The sequence below is a fragment of the Trichechus manatus genome, unplaced genomic scaffold (assembly GCF_000243295.1).
Source record: "Trichechus manatus latirostris isolate Lorelei unplaced genomic scaffold, TriManLat1.0 scaffold00088, whole genome shotgun sequence".
Classification (NCBI taxonomy): Eukaryota; Metazoa; Chordata; class Mammalia; order Sirenia; family Trichechidae; genus Trichechus; species Trichechus manatus.
In genome coordinates, this window is record NW_004444024.1 from 193,219 (window position 1) to 209,821 (window position 16,603).

Consider the following 16,603-nt stretch of genomic DNA (forward strand, 5'->3'; position numbering starts at 1 on the left):
GCCACAAAGCTCTCAACACATGTGGCTCCCATGTCTGTGTCATCATCCTCTTTCACGGGACTGGCATCTTCTCAGTGTTCACTAAGCAGTTTGGACGCCACATCTTACCCCATATTCACGTTCTGCTGGACAGTGTCTGCCTTCTGGCTCCACCTATGCCAAATCCCATCATTTATGGGATCAAGACCAAACAGATCCAGGACCAGGTGACTCATATGTTGTTTCCAAAAGTGATATGACTTTAAGAATGGAAACCAAACTACTATTTTCTCAACATTTCTAGTTATACGTGTGGTGTGCTTTAGCAGCCCAAGTAGGTGAGTGACAACTGAGACAAGATAAATGGCTCAAGGAGTCTATGTTTCTGGAACAAGTCCACTAGGGAAGCTTTGGGGCATGCTTTTCAGGGTCTCTAATCAACAATAAGAGGTCAATTTCTGATGACTCACTGAGCTTTCCCATTCAGAGTCTAAGAAATAAATTAGTCCACCTTTTACCCCAGACAGATATTTGGAAAGAGATGAACTGTGGATAATTGCTGAACTATTCTTTACTAATTTGTTTCATGCTTTGATGTAGTGACATAGTTCCCATCCTTCTTATCTACCTTGGGGCATTGCTTTATGTATTCTCCCCTCTGTCTTCTCTACCATCAAATTTTTATTTTTCGCAGACTTATTTCAATCTGCCTACATTCTGTTACTTTTCCTATCCAGAGGAAGGAAAGGAGGGAGAGAGGGAAGGAGGGAGGAGGGAGAAAGGGAGGGAAAAGGTATGGAGGGATTGAGGGTGGAAGGAAGGAAGAAAAAAACTCATTGTATTCAATTTCCCCTACAGTCTCTCTCTGTTTCTATCTCTGTCTATCTGTCTCTCTCTCTTTCTGCATTACAGTAAAACATCTTGAAAGAGTTGTCTGTATGTCAGGATTCAATATCTTCCTCCCCATTTTTCTTGATCTTACTCCAATCATACTTTTTCCTACACCTGTAGTGGCCTCCACTCTGCTGAATCCAATGGTCAATACTCAGTCTGTATCTTGCATGTCACATCAACAACATCTGATACAGTCAAGCATGCTCTCATTCTTGAATCTTCTCACTCATCCCACCCTCCTCGTGTTACTGTGATCAAGATGACTGTGCTTCAAACGCCTTTGATAGGCTTTCTTCGTCTCCTTAACTTTTTAACACTGGAATTCCTAGGGCTCAGTCTTAAACTCCTGCTCTTCTCTATCTATAATCACCCTCTAATCCCATTTTAATGTCTGGATTCAGACCAGGATTTCTCAATCTCAGCACTACAGACATTTTGGGCCAGAGAATTCTGTTTGTGCAATCTATCCTGTGCATTGTAGTATGTTTAGCAACATCCCTGAACTCTACCAAGCAGATACCAATATCACACCTGTCCTCCAGTTGTGATGACCAAAAATTACTCCAGACAGTGCCAAATTTCTCTTGGGCAGGGCAAAATCATCCCCTGTTAAGAACCACTGATTTAGACCTAACAATATGCTAAGAATTTCCAGATGTATATCTCCATCCTCTGACTTGAACTCTAGACTTATACTTTTAATTTCGTGTTTAACATATCTACATGGACATCTACTAAGTATCTCAAACTTAACATGTCCAAAATCAAGCTCTTTATCTTATCATCAAACCTCCTCCTCCAGCAGCCTTCCTCATGTCATTTAATAGCAACTTTAGTCTCCCAATCACTCAAGCCCATATTCTTGGAGTTATGTTCACCTCTGTTTCTCTCCTATTTACATCACTCCAATGCCTTCCAATAGACTCCCTACTATCCCTCATCTACCACCCTCCACTGTCTATTAAGTTAACACAAAAACTTATTATGGTGCTCTTAAATTGTAAATCAGATTTTCTTAAACGTTTGTCAGAGACGCTTGGAAGAAACTCCATAGTCCTTACTAAGAGTAGCATGCTCAGCATGATCTGCTTTTCTTCTACTTCCCTCTTTCACTCTGCTCCAGCTACATTGGCCTGTTTTCTATTACACAAATACGACGTAGATGCTTCTTCCTTGAGGTCTCCACATTTGCTGTTCCCTCTGCTGGATCCTTATGTGTGCAGATATCTGCATGACTTGGTGCCTTGCCTCTTTTAGGTCTTTGTTCAAATACAACTTTTTCAAGGAGACTTGCTGACTGCCTTATTTAAAATAGAAATTTCTACAGCATCCCACTATCTATCCCTTTTTTTGTACTTTATTTTTCTTCAAAATTTTTATTATCATCTTGTTGTTACATGCAGTCAAGTCAGTTCCAACTCATAGCGACACTATGTACAACAGAACGAAACACTGCCGGGACCCGCACCATCCTCACAATCATTGTTATGCTTGAGCCCATTGTTGCAGCCACTGTGTTAATCCATCTTGTTGAGGGTCTTCCTCTCTTTTGCTGACCCTCTGCTTTACCAAGCATGATGTCCTTCTCCAGGGACTGGTCCCTCCTGATAACATGTCATCCTGACGTAATGCACTGAGGATGACACAATGTGAATTACATTGTCTTCCTGTCCAAAAATCCATAGTTGCAATCAAATCATGAAAAAATAATCAGACAAGCTCAAATTAAGAGACATTATACCAAAAAAGGGGCCTGTGCTACCTGATAATGACCATGTCATGAAAGGAACTGTTCCAGTTTAAAGGAGACTAGAGAACAACTAAATGCAATGCGTAAAGTTGGATTGCATTGCACACTGGAAAAAAATGTTGCTACAAATGATTGAATCAGGACCATCATAATTCTCAATATGAACTGCATATTAGATAATAGTATTGTATCAGTGCCAAATGTCCTGAATTGTATACTTGTTCTGTGGCCATGGACCTAAGAACATCCTTGCTCTTAAGGAATACATGCTGAATATTTGAAGATAAGGCATGATATCTACAACTTATTTTCAGATAGTACATCAAAAATAAGTATATGAATAATAATATAATAATAATAAGGATAATTAAATAGAGACAGAGAAAGGGTGACAAAGCAAGTGTGGCAAAGTGACAACAATGGGTAACTCTAGATGAAGGTTAGATGGATTTGCATGATAATATTCTTGAAACTTTTCTGTACATTTTAATTTTCTTAAAATAAATACTAGTAAAAAATTTTACCGAGCTCCTCTATAAATTAAGTGGGAGTAGAGTTTTTCTGGATCAGCTCCTTACATCATTTTGACTTGAATTCTGTGATTTTTTTTTACCAAACACAGACACAAAACTGTTTCATAGACATAAAGCTATTTCCCCTTTACAAATATGTATATACCACTTATGTGGACTAAGAAAAAAGAAACGAAAATGTAATGTAAAAAGGGGAAAATAAGTTTATCAGCAAGAGTGGCTTTACCAAATAAGATAACTGAAAATTAATTGTAGATTATGTGGTAACCAAAGAAAAAGAGGATACAGAATGTTTTTCATGGTGGCGCAGTGGTTAAGAGCTCAGCTACTAATCAGAAAGTCGGCAGTTCAAATCCACCAGCCACTCTTTGAAAACCCTATGGGGCAGTTCTACTCTGTCTTATAGGGTTGCTATGAATCGGAATCAACTCAGTGGCAATGGGTTTATGATCTTCTGTTAAGGGTGATGGGAAAATTTGGAAACAGATAGTGGTTATGGTTATACATCATGATGAACATAATTAATGTCACTGAATTTTACACACAAAAAGTGTTGAAATGGCAAATATACTTGTTTTATATATATACGTATATGTACTTACTATAATAAAAAGACATTCGAGTATTCTCATATATACATATAAAACAATATTATTACAAATTCCAATGTTTGAATGACTTGACAAATATGGTATAAATTTAATTCAAGTTTGTCTAAATTACTAAGGAATACTTTTGTTATAAATAGTGCTTTTAAAATAATTCTTATCTCAATTTTCAAGTTATTTGTACTGATTTAAACTGGAATTCATGTTTACCAGCTCCCACTAAAATGGAAACAGGAATGTTTTGTTTAGTAATGCTGAAAATTTGTTTACTAGAAATAAATACATGTTCACACCTAATCAAGGGAGGCAGGTGTGGAGGAAGGGGTGGGGTAGGCAGGCTTGAAGAGCCATAAGGACTTGACCCGTGTGTGTGGGACAGAAAGATATTGTTGAAAACACAGATGTAAGTCTGGGCTCCCTAGCTACCCCCTGAGACCACCAGGCAAATACATAAAATCTCAAATCCCTGGCCCTCACCACAGTGACAGCCCTATGGTGACTCACCCATTCTAGTCTGTGAGAAGTTCATTTAAAGCTGGTAGGTGATTTCTTACTGCTTTGCAGGAAAACTTCAGGGGAGGAAGGCCCTATCCAGACTAGATGTTATGGGACCTAAACGAAGTGGTTGAAAATATTAGGACCATTGTCCTATATTAAATAGAGTTGCAGAGACTAGAGCTAGTGTGCTGGAGCCACTTACACTGGCTCGCAAGAGTAAAATAAAAACGAAGTAGATTTTTCTGCCTTGGAAATTAAATTTAGAGGTAAGGAGAACAGAACCTGGAAGGGGAGAGAATTAATGATTATGTGTATTCACTATGTGCTAGGTCCTGAGTCAGGCACTGAATAAACGCAGAGATGCTGAAAATTGTTTATCTGTGTAAGTATTTCTTGGATCCCTAAACTTCTCCCTACCAGGTTTCTGGACCAAGCTAAAATCCTGAGAATGAAGATAGGGATGTCAAGTTCAACACTCAGCCAGAGAGGGCATGGAAGAGGGTAAGCCCTGCAGTACGGCCTTGATAGTAAAAAATTCATTCTTTTTACAAGTAACAGTACTGGTTGATCCAGAATAATGAGCCCTCTAGTTACTAAATCCCCTACATTCCTTCTAGAATCTGAAAGACTGTCTTTTTTTTTTTTTTTTTTTTTCCTATCCTCTTAACTAGTCCTTGGACTTTGAGCCCTTTTGCCCTCTTTCCATGTCCCTTCTTTCCTTGTTAGTACCTGATCTCTCTCCTTCTATGGGTAAGAGAACGATTTCTCAACTTCTCAGCCTTCCGCTGACCTGGATACAAAAGCACAGAAGTCTTTATCAGAATGTTACCACTGTTACTTAAAGAGACATTGACAAGGGAACACATCAAAAACTGGTGGAATTTCAATCACCAATAATTTCAAAACCCATGTTTTATTATTCTTGCTCTTTATTCTATTGTTAAAAGGATAGAGCGTAGCTACTTGCTCAGATGCTGCTTTTAGTCACAAGTCCTTCTCAGTCTCAGAAAGGTCTCTTGCTTCTTGATACAGTTTAAAATGGAAGAAATTGTGTGTGGTAACTTTTAAAAATTTTCAAATCCCAAGTCTGTTCCATAGAGCTGTGACAAGATTCTTGAAGCTCAAATTCCTATTCTGGAAAATTGACGTTGATTATACCTACAGCCCTATGTTGTTAGAAGCAATTAATGGGGTGTGAGAGGTAACAGTTTTTTACATCAGTGCCTATCTATCTCACGGTGAGTAATCCATCAATTCATCGGTCTATCTTGCTAAGACAAACACTTCACTGCCTGACAATTGCAGTCTGCATCTTTCTCCTTTCCAATCTATCTTCCACTCATCTGCCAGGTTAATACATTCGAAATGTTTTCCAGTGTTGGAAGTCATCATGGTAGACAGGATAAGTCCAAGCTCCTTAATTTGTATTCAGAGTGAGTCTACTTTTGCAATAATCTTTTCGCCAGTTGTCCAGATTTGCAATGCCACAAACTTGCAGAGCTGAAAGTGATTTTAAACAAGTTTAGCATCTGCATGTCCTATATTTCTCCTTAAACCCCCTATGACTTCATTCAATTCTCTACTTGCTACTCCTTCCACTTATTGATATCCTATACTACCTTCAAAGGGAAGTTCAGATAATAACTCGTTCTTAAAACGATAACACAGGGTGAATTATGCCTTCCATTTTGTTCCGTGTTAGTTTCATTTTGTACCACTAAAAGTTAACTTAATCATCTTTTTTTCCTTAGTTGTATAAATGTCTATCTTGTTTATGAGGCTAAGATCTCATTCAGAAAACCAACTATATCTTATTGATCTTTATATACAACAGAGCTCAGAATGGAATGGGTTCAGGTCGGTGCCAAAAGCCCCTGATGACATCAAAGAAAATCTTTGAATATAATCTGAATTTTCCTCTCTTTCTATGAACGGATGGTAAGATCCTGGAAAGTGTCTCTAGGCATGACTACCTTATACCACACCAGTGTTAGCCACACAGTCTTCGGTTTTCTGGGCATCCCTGGTCTAGAGGACCAACACATGTAGATCTCCATCCCCTTCCTGATTTCTTAAGTAATCTCTCTGGGAACAGCCTGTTCATCTTCATCATATTCACAAAATGCAGCCTCCGTGAACCCATGTACTTCTTCCTCTGCATGCTGGCTGGAGCAGACATTGTCCTCTCCACATGCACAGTACCACAGGTTTTGGCCATCTTCTGGTTCAGTGCTAGCGAGATCACCTTGGATTGCTGCATCACTCAGCTCTTCTGCATCACTTCCACCTTCATCTTTGAGTCAGGGACCTTGGTGATGATGGCGTTTGACTGCTACATTGCCGTATGTTACCCACTGAGATATACTACTATTCTTACACATGCTCTAATTGAGAAAATTGGCATGACTGTCTTGCTGAGAAAATATGGTACAATTTTTCCTGCAATATTGCTTCTGAAAAGATTGACTTTCTGCAAAAGTAACATCTTCCCAAACACTGCTTGTAAGCACACTGTCTTGGCCAAAATTTCCTGTGATGATAGCAAAGTAAACTTCTGATATGGGCTTTTTGTACTAATGTCAAACTTGGTCTTAGATATTGTGCTAATTTTTGTTTCATATCTACTGATCCTCTGTGCTGTCTTCTGCATCCCTTCTAAAAATGCTCGCCAAAAAGCTCTTAACACATGTTGCTCCCATGTCTATGTCATCATCCTCTTTCTTAGGCCTAGGATCTTCTCAGTCCTCGCTCAGCAGTATGAACGCTACATCTCACTCCTTATCCATGTCTGTTGGTGAATGTCTATATTCTGGTTCCACCTATTCTGAATCCCATTATTTATGGGATCAAGACCAAAGAGATCCAGGACCTAATGTTTAATGTGTTGCCTGCAAAGCAGAAATGACTGTGATCATGTAAACTAACATTGTGCTCTTCTCAGTAATTCTTTCCATGCTTTACGTTAGTTTTAGCATCAGAATGTGGAAGGGTGCAGCTGAGATACTAGTCAAATGATTCCATGTGCTGGAATCACTAGAAAAATTGTATCTAGGCAGTTATGGAACATGTTTCTCCAGTCTTTAATAAGTCATTAGATATCAGTGCCTTTGGGGGCTTAGTTATCTTTCTCATTCATAGAATTCAGATCTGTATCAGTTCATTTCTACCCCTATGCTGGAGGTTAGAAAGATGAACAGAAGAAGGTGGCCTTTCCTGGGTAATTGCTAAACAATTCTTTAGTTAGTAGAATAGTTAGTTAGATAGTTAGTTAGTTAGCACTATTCTAACTACAGCTTTCCATTGTATTTTATGTCATGAATAGCTCTACTTGTTTTATTTTTCTCATATTTTTCCAGCAATTTTTCCAGCAATTCCTCCCATGTCCTCTGAATCTTCAAATTTTTGCTTTTTCGAAAATTATTACAAAAGCTAACTGTTGTAGTAGTAGTAGTATAATTTTATCATAAATCAATGTATGTACATGTGCTTCTCTCTCTTAAAACATAGGATATAGATAAGGCTTTAAATCCTTATGTTCATGACATTTTTATTTATACTAGCAATCATTTGGAAGAAAATAATCACAAAGTCAAAACAGTACAACCACAGAAGTATACTAAGTATACTAAGCAATTACTAAATAAAAATCATGAAATATAAGAAATGCTTTCTAAGATCAATAAAATTGACAAACCTTTAGTTAGACTAAAGAAGAAAAAAGAAAGATGCAAATATCTAAAATCAGAAATTAAAATCAAGACATTACAATTGACCCTATGGAAATGAAAAGAATCATAAGAGAATACTACCAATAAATATATGCCAACAAATTAGATGACCTAGGTAAAACAGACAATTTCCTAGAAACACGTAAACTTCTTACATTGACTCAAGAAGAAGTAGAAGATCTCAACAAACTCATAACAAGTGAAGAGTTTGAATCAGTAGTAAAAAGACTCCCCAAAAAGAAAAGTACTGGACCAGAAACCTTCCATGGGGAATTCTACCAAACATTTATAGAAGTGACTCTAATTCTTCTTAAACTTCTCCAAAATAATAGAAGTGAACACTTCCTAATTCATCATATGAGGCTAGCATTACTCTGATATCAAATCCAGACAAAGATACCACAAGAAAACTACAGACAAATATCTCTGTGGATATAAATGCAAAAATCCTCAACAAAATACTACCAAACAGAATCCAAAAGCATTTTTAAAAGATTATACATCTGATCGAGTGAGATTTACCCCAGGGATGCAAGGGTGGTTCAACATTAGAAAATCAATTTATGTAATACTACATATTTAATAAAACAAAAGAAAAAAAATCATCTCAATCCATGCGAGAAGACACATGAAAAAATCTAACAACTTTTCATCATAAAAACACTCAGCAAGCTAGGAATAGAAGGGAAATTTCTCCACTTGATAAAGGGCATTTATGTAAAACCCACAACTATCATCATACTCAATGGAGAAAGACTGTCATGGTTTGAATTATGTCCCCCCAAAAAATGTGTGTATCAGTTTGGCTAGGCCATGATTCCTGGTACTGTGTGATTTTCCTGTATGTTGTAAACCTGCCTGTATGATGTTAATGAGGGAGGATGAGTGGCAGTTGTGTTAGTAAGGCAGAACCTGATCTACAGGACTGGATTGCGTCCTGAGGCAATCTCTTGAGATATAAGAGACAGAAGTGAGCAGTGAGACAGGGGGACCTCATACCCTCAAGAAAGCAGTGCCGGGAGCAAAGTGCATCCTTCGGACCGGGTTCCCTGAGCAGAGAAGCTCCTAGTCTGGGGGAACACTGAAGAGAAGAAGGCCAATAGAGAGAAAAAGCCTTCCCCTGGAGCTGATGCCCTGAATTTGGACTTTTAGCCTACTTTGACTGTGAGGAAGTAAATTTCTCTTCATTAAAACCATCTAATTGTGGTATTTCTGTTATGGCAGCACTAGATAACTAAGACAAAGACTGAGAGTGTTACCCTTAAGATCATGAACAAGACAAGGACGCCCACTCTTACCACTACTATTTAACATGGTACTGGAAGTTCTAACCAGAGCAATTAGACAGGAAAAAAAAAGAAGTATCCAAATATGGGGGGAAAAAAGGAGTGAAACTATCCCTTTTCACAGATAACATGATCCTATGTATGTATAGAAAACCCCAAAGAATCCACAAGAAAGCTACCAGAGCTTATAAACGAATACAGCAAATTGGTAGGATAAAAGGTCAACACATAAAAATTGGTCAAATTTCTACATATTATCAATGAGCATTCTGAAAAGAAATTAAGGAAATAATTCCATTTACAATAGCATCTAAAAGAATAAAATTCCTAGGAATAAATTTAGCCAGGGAAGTGAAAGACTTGAAAAGTCTTGAAAGACACTGAAAACTATAAATCATTACTGAAAAATTTTAAAGAAGACCTAAATAAATGGAAGGACATTCCATGTTTATTGATTAGAAAACTTAATATTATTAAGATGCCAATACTACCCAAGGCAGTCTATAAATTCAATGCAATTTCTATCAAAATTCCAACAGCCCTACAACATGGATGAATTTGAAAGGCATTATGCTGAGTGATATAAGTCAATCACAAAAGGTCAAATATTGTATGAGACCACTATTATAAAAACTCATGAAAAGGTTTACACACAGAAAGAAACAATCTTTGATGGCTACTAGGGAGGAGAAGGGTGAAAGGGGAAAAACACTAACTAGACAATAGATAAGTGGTGACTTTGATGAAGGGTAAGACAGTACACAATACTGGGGAAGTCAGCACAGCTTGATCAAGGTAAAGTCATAGAAGCTTCACAGATGCATACAAACTCCTGAGGGACTGAATTACTAGGCTGAAGGCTGGGGACCATGGTCTAGAGGGACATCTACCTCAATTAGCATAACATAGCTTATAAAGAAAACGTTCTACATTCTACTTTGGTAAGTAGTGTCTGGGGTCTTAAAAGCTTGTGAGCAGCCATCTAAAATACTCTACTGGTCCCACCCAGTCTGGAGCAAGGAAGAACGAAGAGAACCAAAGACACAAGGGAAAGATTAGTCCAAAAGACTAATGGATCACAACTACCACAGCCTCCACCAGACTGAGTCCAGCACAACTAGATGGTGCACGGCTACCACCACCGACTGCTCTGACAGGAGTCACAATACAGGGTCCTAGACAGAGTAGGAGAAAAATGTAGAACAAAATTCTAACTCACAAAAAAGGACCAGAATTACTGATCTGACAGAGACCGAAAAATACTCGAGAGTATGGCCCCTGGACACCCTTTTAACTCAGGACTGAAGTCACTCCTGAGATTCTCCCTTCAGCCAAAGATTAGACAGGCCCTTAAAACAAAATGAAACTAAGTGGGCACCACCCCATGAGCAAGGAAGAGAAGGTAGGAGAGGACAAGAAAGCTGGTAAAGGAAACACAAGATCAAGAAGGGGAGATTGTGGCCATGTAGTGGGGTTGGCAAACAATGTCACAAAACAATACGTGTATTAATTGTTTTTGCTCTGTAAACCTTCATCTAAAGTACAATAAGGAAGAAAGAAAAATTCCAATAGCCTTCACTGCACAAATGGAAATGCCAATCCTCAAATTTATATGGAAGGACAAGGGGCCCCGAATAGCCAAAGCAACCTTGAAAAAGAAGAATGAAGCAGGAGGATTCACACTTCCCAGTTTCAACATATACTATCAAGCTACAGTAACCAAAATTGTCTGGTACTGATACAGCAAGAAACATGTAGGCCAATGGGATAAAACGAAGAATCCAGAAATAAACCTGTACACCTATGGTCAATTGATTTTGAACAAGGATGCTAAGTCTATTCAATAGGGAAAGAATAGTCTCTTTTTAATAAATGGAGCTGGGACAACTGGATTTCCACATGCCTCACACCATATTAATTAATAGATCAGGGACCTAAATGTTTAAGAGCTAAAAACTAAACTCTTACAAGAAAACACAGGGGTAATTCTTCAGTACCTAGTTTTTGTTTTTGTTTTTTGTTTGTTTTGAGAATATACACAGCAAAACATACACCAATTCACCAGTTTCTACATGTGCAATTCAGTGACATTGATTACATTCTTCAAGTTGTGCAATCATACCCTCCTTTTCTGAGTTGTTCCTCCCCCTTTAATATAAATTCACTACCCCCTAAGGTTCGTGTCTAATCTTTCAAGTCGCTGTAGTCAATTTGATCCCATATAGATAGTTCTTAACAGAACATAATGCTCAAGGCAGACATTTTTTTACTAGTTAAGCTAAACTGTTGTTTGATTTTAAGAAGATTTCAAGGGATATTTTTGGTTTAAAGTTTAAAGATTATCTAAGGGCAATAGTTTCAGGGGTTCATCCAGCCTCCATGGCTCCAGAAAGTCTGAAGTCCATGAGAATTTTAAACTCTGTTCTGCATTTTCCCCCTTTTGGTCAGTATTCTTCTATAGAATCTTTGACCAAAATGTTCAGTAATGGTAGCTGAACATCATCCAGTTCTTCTGATCTCATGGTAAAGGAGGCTGTTGTTCATGGTGACAATTAGTCACACAATGAACTAGGAGGTAGAACAGAAGCACTAAATGTGTTATTAGGCCAATTAACTGGGATGTCCCATGAAACCATGACCCTAAACCTCCAAACCAAGGAACCAAATCCCATGAGGTGTTTGGTTGTACAGGAGCAGTCTTAGCAGCTACTTTTTTTTTTTGGTCATTGTTGTAAATATGTCTATCACACAACTTTGGCCAATTCAACTTTTTACAGGCATACAACTTATTAACAGGTATGCAACCCATAATCAATACGAGTTTTCCATCACTGTAAACTGAAACTCAGTACTCCATAAGCAATAACCACCTCCCTTTTCTTCCTCCTTCTCAGTCCCTGGTAACCACTAATAAACTTGGGTCTCTATACATTTGCCTTTTTTGTCTTTTTATATAAGTGAGGTCATACAATATTTGTCCTTTTGTGATTGGTTTATCTCACTTAGCATAATGTTTTCAAGCTCTATCTATATTGCAGCATGTATCAAGACTTCATTTCTCCTACTGGCTGAGTAATACTTCATTATATGTACGCACCACATTTTGTTTATCCATTCATCAGTTAATAGGTATTTCTCCTTTTTGTCTATTGTGAATAGTGCTGCAATGAACATTGGTGTGTGTAAAAAATGGCGTGGAGGCAGAGTCTGACCTCTAACTTTACAAGGAGGATGGAGAATCAAGATCAATAGCCCAAGGCTGATACCTATGAGGCGGAGGTCAGACATGCCTCCTCTCTCCTCCATCTTTACCAATTCTGACACCAACCATCTCTCCCACAGCACTCTCTACTTCTCTGCAGGGTTCAATAATTCATTGCAATGGCCACACAGAACTCACAGACAATACCCACAATTAAGAGATTTATTAGAGAAGTAACAGGTTATAATTCAGGTTCACGAACGCTCAGGACACAGTTCTTCCATCAAGACAGCCTCTTCCCAACCGGCACATCTCTCTCTGGCCTCTCAGCCTCTACCCTGCTCAGGTAAGAGTTACAAAGCTCTTTTAGCTCTGCCAGTCAGTGCCCAGAGGCACCCTACTCTACCGCCTGCCCAGAGGCACTCAGCTTTCTCTTTCCGTGAGCCAGGAAGGCTACCACACCATCTCCTGCTGGTCTCTCTCTCTCTGTCTCTATCTCTCTGTTTCTTGCTCTCTCTGTCTCTCCTTCTCTCTATCTCTGTCCCTCTCTCCCTCTTGATGTCTCCTGATTCCAGGTGCTTCTCAGTGCAGTGATCTCCAGTCCAAAGGATGAGCTCCACTCTTGGCTATTTTTCCCTGGTGGTGGTGGGATCCTCTCTCTCCGGCCTCTGGAATGGCTCATTGCAAACCCAGCAGGATGGCAAAACTGACCAATCCCATTGGTGGGCCACAATTACCTTATTTGCACAGTCCCACCCAATCATTTGAGTGGGAGTTACAAGACCATGGCAAGAAAGGTCACAAAAAAGCAATTCCTCAAACTGCAGTGTGCAAGCATCTGTTTAAGTCTCTGTTTTCAAGTCTTTTGAGTATATACCTAGGAGTGGAATTGTTGGGTCATATGGTAGTTCTATTTTTAGTTTTTTGATAAATGGCCACACTGTTTTCCACAGCAACTGTACCACTTTGCATTCCTACCAGCAATGGATAAGTGTTCCACTGTCCCCATATCCTCGGCAACATGCTTTATTTTCTGTTTGTTTGCTTTTCATCTTAGCCATCCTAGTGGAAGTGAAATAGTATCTCATTGTGGTTTTGATTTGTATCTCTCTGATGGCTAATGATGTTGAACATCTTTTCATGTGTTTGGTGGCCATTTGAAGAGCATCTAGAAATAAAACCACACATCTACCATCAACTGATATTTGACAAGAATGCTAAGTCCATTTGATGGGGAAAGAAGAGTCTCTTCAATAAACGATGTTGGGAAAATTGCAGGAAAATGAAACAGGAGCTATACCTCATACCATACACAAAAACAAATTAAAAATGGATTAAGGACCCAAATGTAAAATCTAAAACCATAAAATTCTTAGAAGAAAATGCATGGGCAATAATGTTGGGTGGAGCTTATAACAATGGATTCTCTAATATAATAACAAAACAACAATCAACAAAAGACAAAATAAATAAATGGAACCTCATTAAAATGCAAAACTTTTTTTCATCAAAAGACTTTACCAAAAAAGTAAAAAGGCAAGCTACCAACTGGGAAAATATTTTCAGAAACAGTATATCTGAAAAGAATCTAATAACCAAAATATATATAAAACTTTGACAACTTAACAACAAAAAGACAAATAACCCACTCATAAAATGGGCAAGGGATCTAGCTTCTAACAATGGATTTTTAGATATGACACCAAAAGCATGAACAACAAAAGACAAGATAGATGAATGAGATTTCATCAAAATTAAAAACCTCTGTTCATCAAAAGACTTTATCAACAACGTGAAGAGACAACCTACAGATTATGAGAAATTTTGGGGGAACCATATCATATATCTGATAAGGGTTTAATGTCCAGAATATATATATAGAACTCCTACAACTTAATAACAAAAAGACAAACAACTCAGTTAAAAAATGTACAAAGTACTTGAATAGACATTTCAGCAAAGAAGAAATACAAATAACCAATGGACCCATGAAAATATGCTCAATGTCAGTAGTCATTAGGGATATGCAAATCAAAACCACAATGAGATACCACTTTACCCCTACTAGGATGGTCATCAGAAGAACAGAAAATAAATGTTGGTGAGGGTGTTGAGAAATTTGTACCCTCATCCACTGCTGGTAGGATTGTAAAATGGGTGCACCTGCTGGAAAACAGTTCTGTGGTTCCTCAAAAAGGTTAAACATTGAATTCCCATATAGTCTAGCATTCCTAGGTGTATCCTCAAAAGAATTGAAAGTAGAAATGCAAAACAAATATTTTTACATGAGTGCTCATTGCAGCACTATTTACAGTAGCCAAAAGGTATATGTCTTAGTCATCTAGTGCTGCTACAACAGAAATACCACAAGTGGATGGCTTTAACAAAGAGAAATTTATTTCCTCACGGTAAAGTAGGCTAAAAGTCCAAACATAGGGCATCAGCTCCAGGGGAAGGCTTTCTCTCTGTCAGCCTTCTTCTCATCAGTGTTCCCCCAGACTAGGAGCGTCTCCGCGCAGGGACTGCAGGTCCAAACGATGTGCTCTGCTCCTGGCACCGCTTTCTTGGTGATATGAGGTCCCCCTCATCTCTCTGCTCACTTCCGTCTTTTATATCTCAAGAGATTGCCGCAGGATACAATCCAATCTTGTAGATTGAGTCCTGCTTTACTAACACAACTGCCATCCATCCTACCTCATTAACATCATAGAGGCAGGATTTACAACAGATAGGAAAACCACACAGTACCAAGAATTGTGGCCCAGCCAAACTGATACACATATTTTTGGGGGGACATAATTCAATCCGTGACAGTGTAACAACCTAAATGTCCATCAACAGATTCATAAATAAAATATGGTACATAAGTAAAATTTAACATTATTGAGCCATAAAGAGAAATGAAATCATGCTGCAACATGAATGAACTTGAAAACATTATACTGAATGAAATAAATCAGTCACAAAAGAACAAATATTGTATGATTCCACTGATATGAAATGTCTAGAATAGGCTACTGTATAGAGGTCAAAGTTTGTCAGTGGTTACCAGGAGTGGGAAGGAGGAAGGAGAAAAAACAGACTCATTGCTTAGGGGATACAGAGCTTCTGTTAAAAATGATACGAAAAGTTGGAAATGGATAATGATAATGGTTGAAGAACATAATAAACATAATTACTGTCACTGAATTGTACTACAGAATGTTGAAATGCAAATTTTCCTGTTACATATATATTTACTGCAATAAAAAAGACCAAAAAAAAAAAAAGAAACATATACAGTGTACCACTATGTGAAAATATGCTTAAAAGACAAAATCGTTTCTAAATATTAATGATTATGTTTCATGGGCATAATTATTGGAAATTACAATGTTTCTTCATTATCATATACTTTTTTAGACTATAAAACAAATGAACTGTAAAGTAATAATAGACTTTTCTTAGAATGAGAAAAACTTCTGATGTGAAAAATAAAAGGGGAATACTCAAAACAAATGACTTGTGATTTGACTATATAAAGTGTATTGTTATTGTTACATGCCGTTGAGTCTGTTCCGACTCATAATGACCCTATAGGACAGAGTAGAACTGCTCCCATAGGGTTTCCAAGGGGCAGCTGATGGATTCGAACTGCCGACCTTTTGATTAGCAGCCAAGTTCTTAAACATTGTGCCACCAGGGCTCCACATAAAGTGTAGGTCCTCCTATATAACTAAAACTAAACAGCAAATAAAGTGAGAAAATGTTTGCAAACAATAATGCTTCATTGGAAAACTAAAAATTGGAAATACACTATACGTAAAAGATGGAATAGTTAGTTACACTTTCATAAACCCTAATATTGTCATAAAGGGCAGTCCATAAAAATCAGTTAAGATATATTTGAAATACAATAAAATACTTGTCAGAAATCTACATAAAATAGCAGTCCATAAGATTTTGCACGTTTGATTTCAAATATACAATAAAAAATTTCAAGTACAACAATAAAATTGAACCATATCACAAACATAAGTCATAAAAGGAACTTCTTTATGCATTTCAATATTTTCCAAAGAGTCTACAATGAGAATTTCATACTCTCACTATTTAAAAGGAATAGTTATTTATTTCATTTAGTAA

At 37.7% G+C, this 16,603-nt stretch overlaps 1 pseudogene; it reads left to right on the forward strand.

The window, feature by feature from the left end:
- Positions 1-7,167, forward strand: part of LOC101349038 (olfactory receptor 52B4-like) — a 7,838-nt pseudogene extending 671 nt beyond the window's left edge.
- Positions 7,168-16,603: the final 9,436 nt, after the last annotated feature.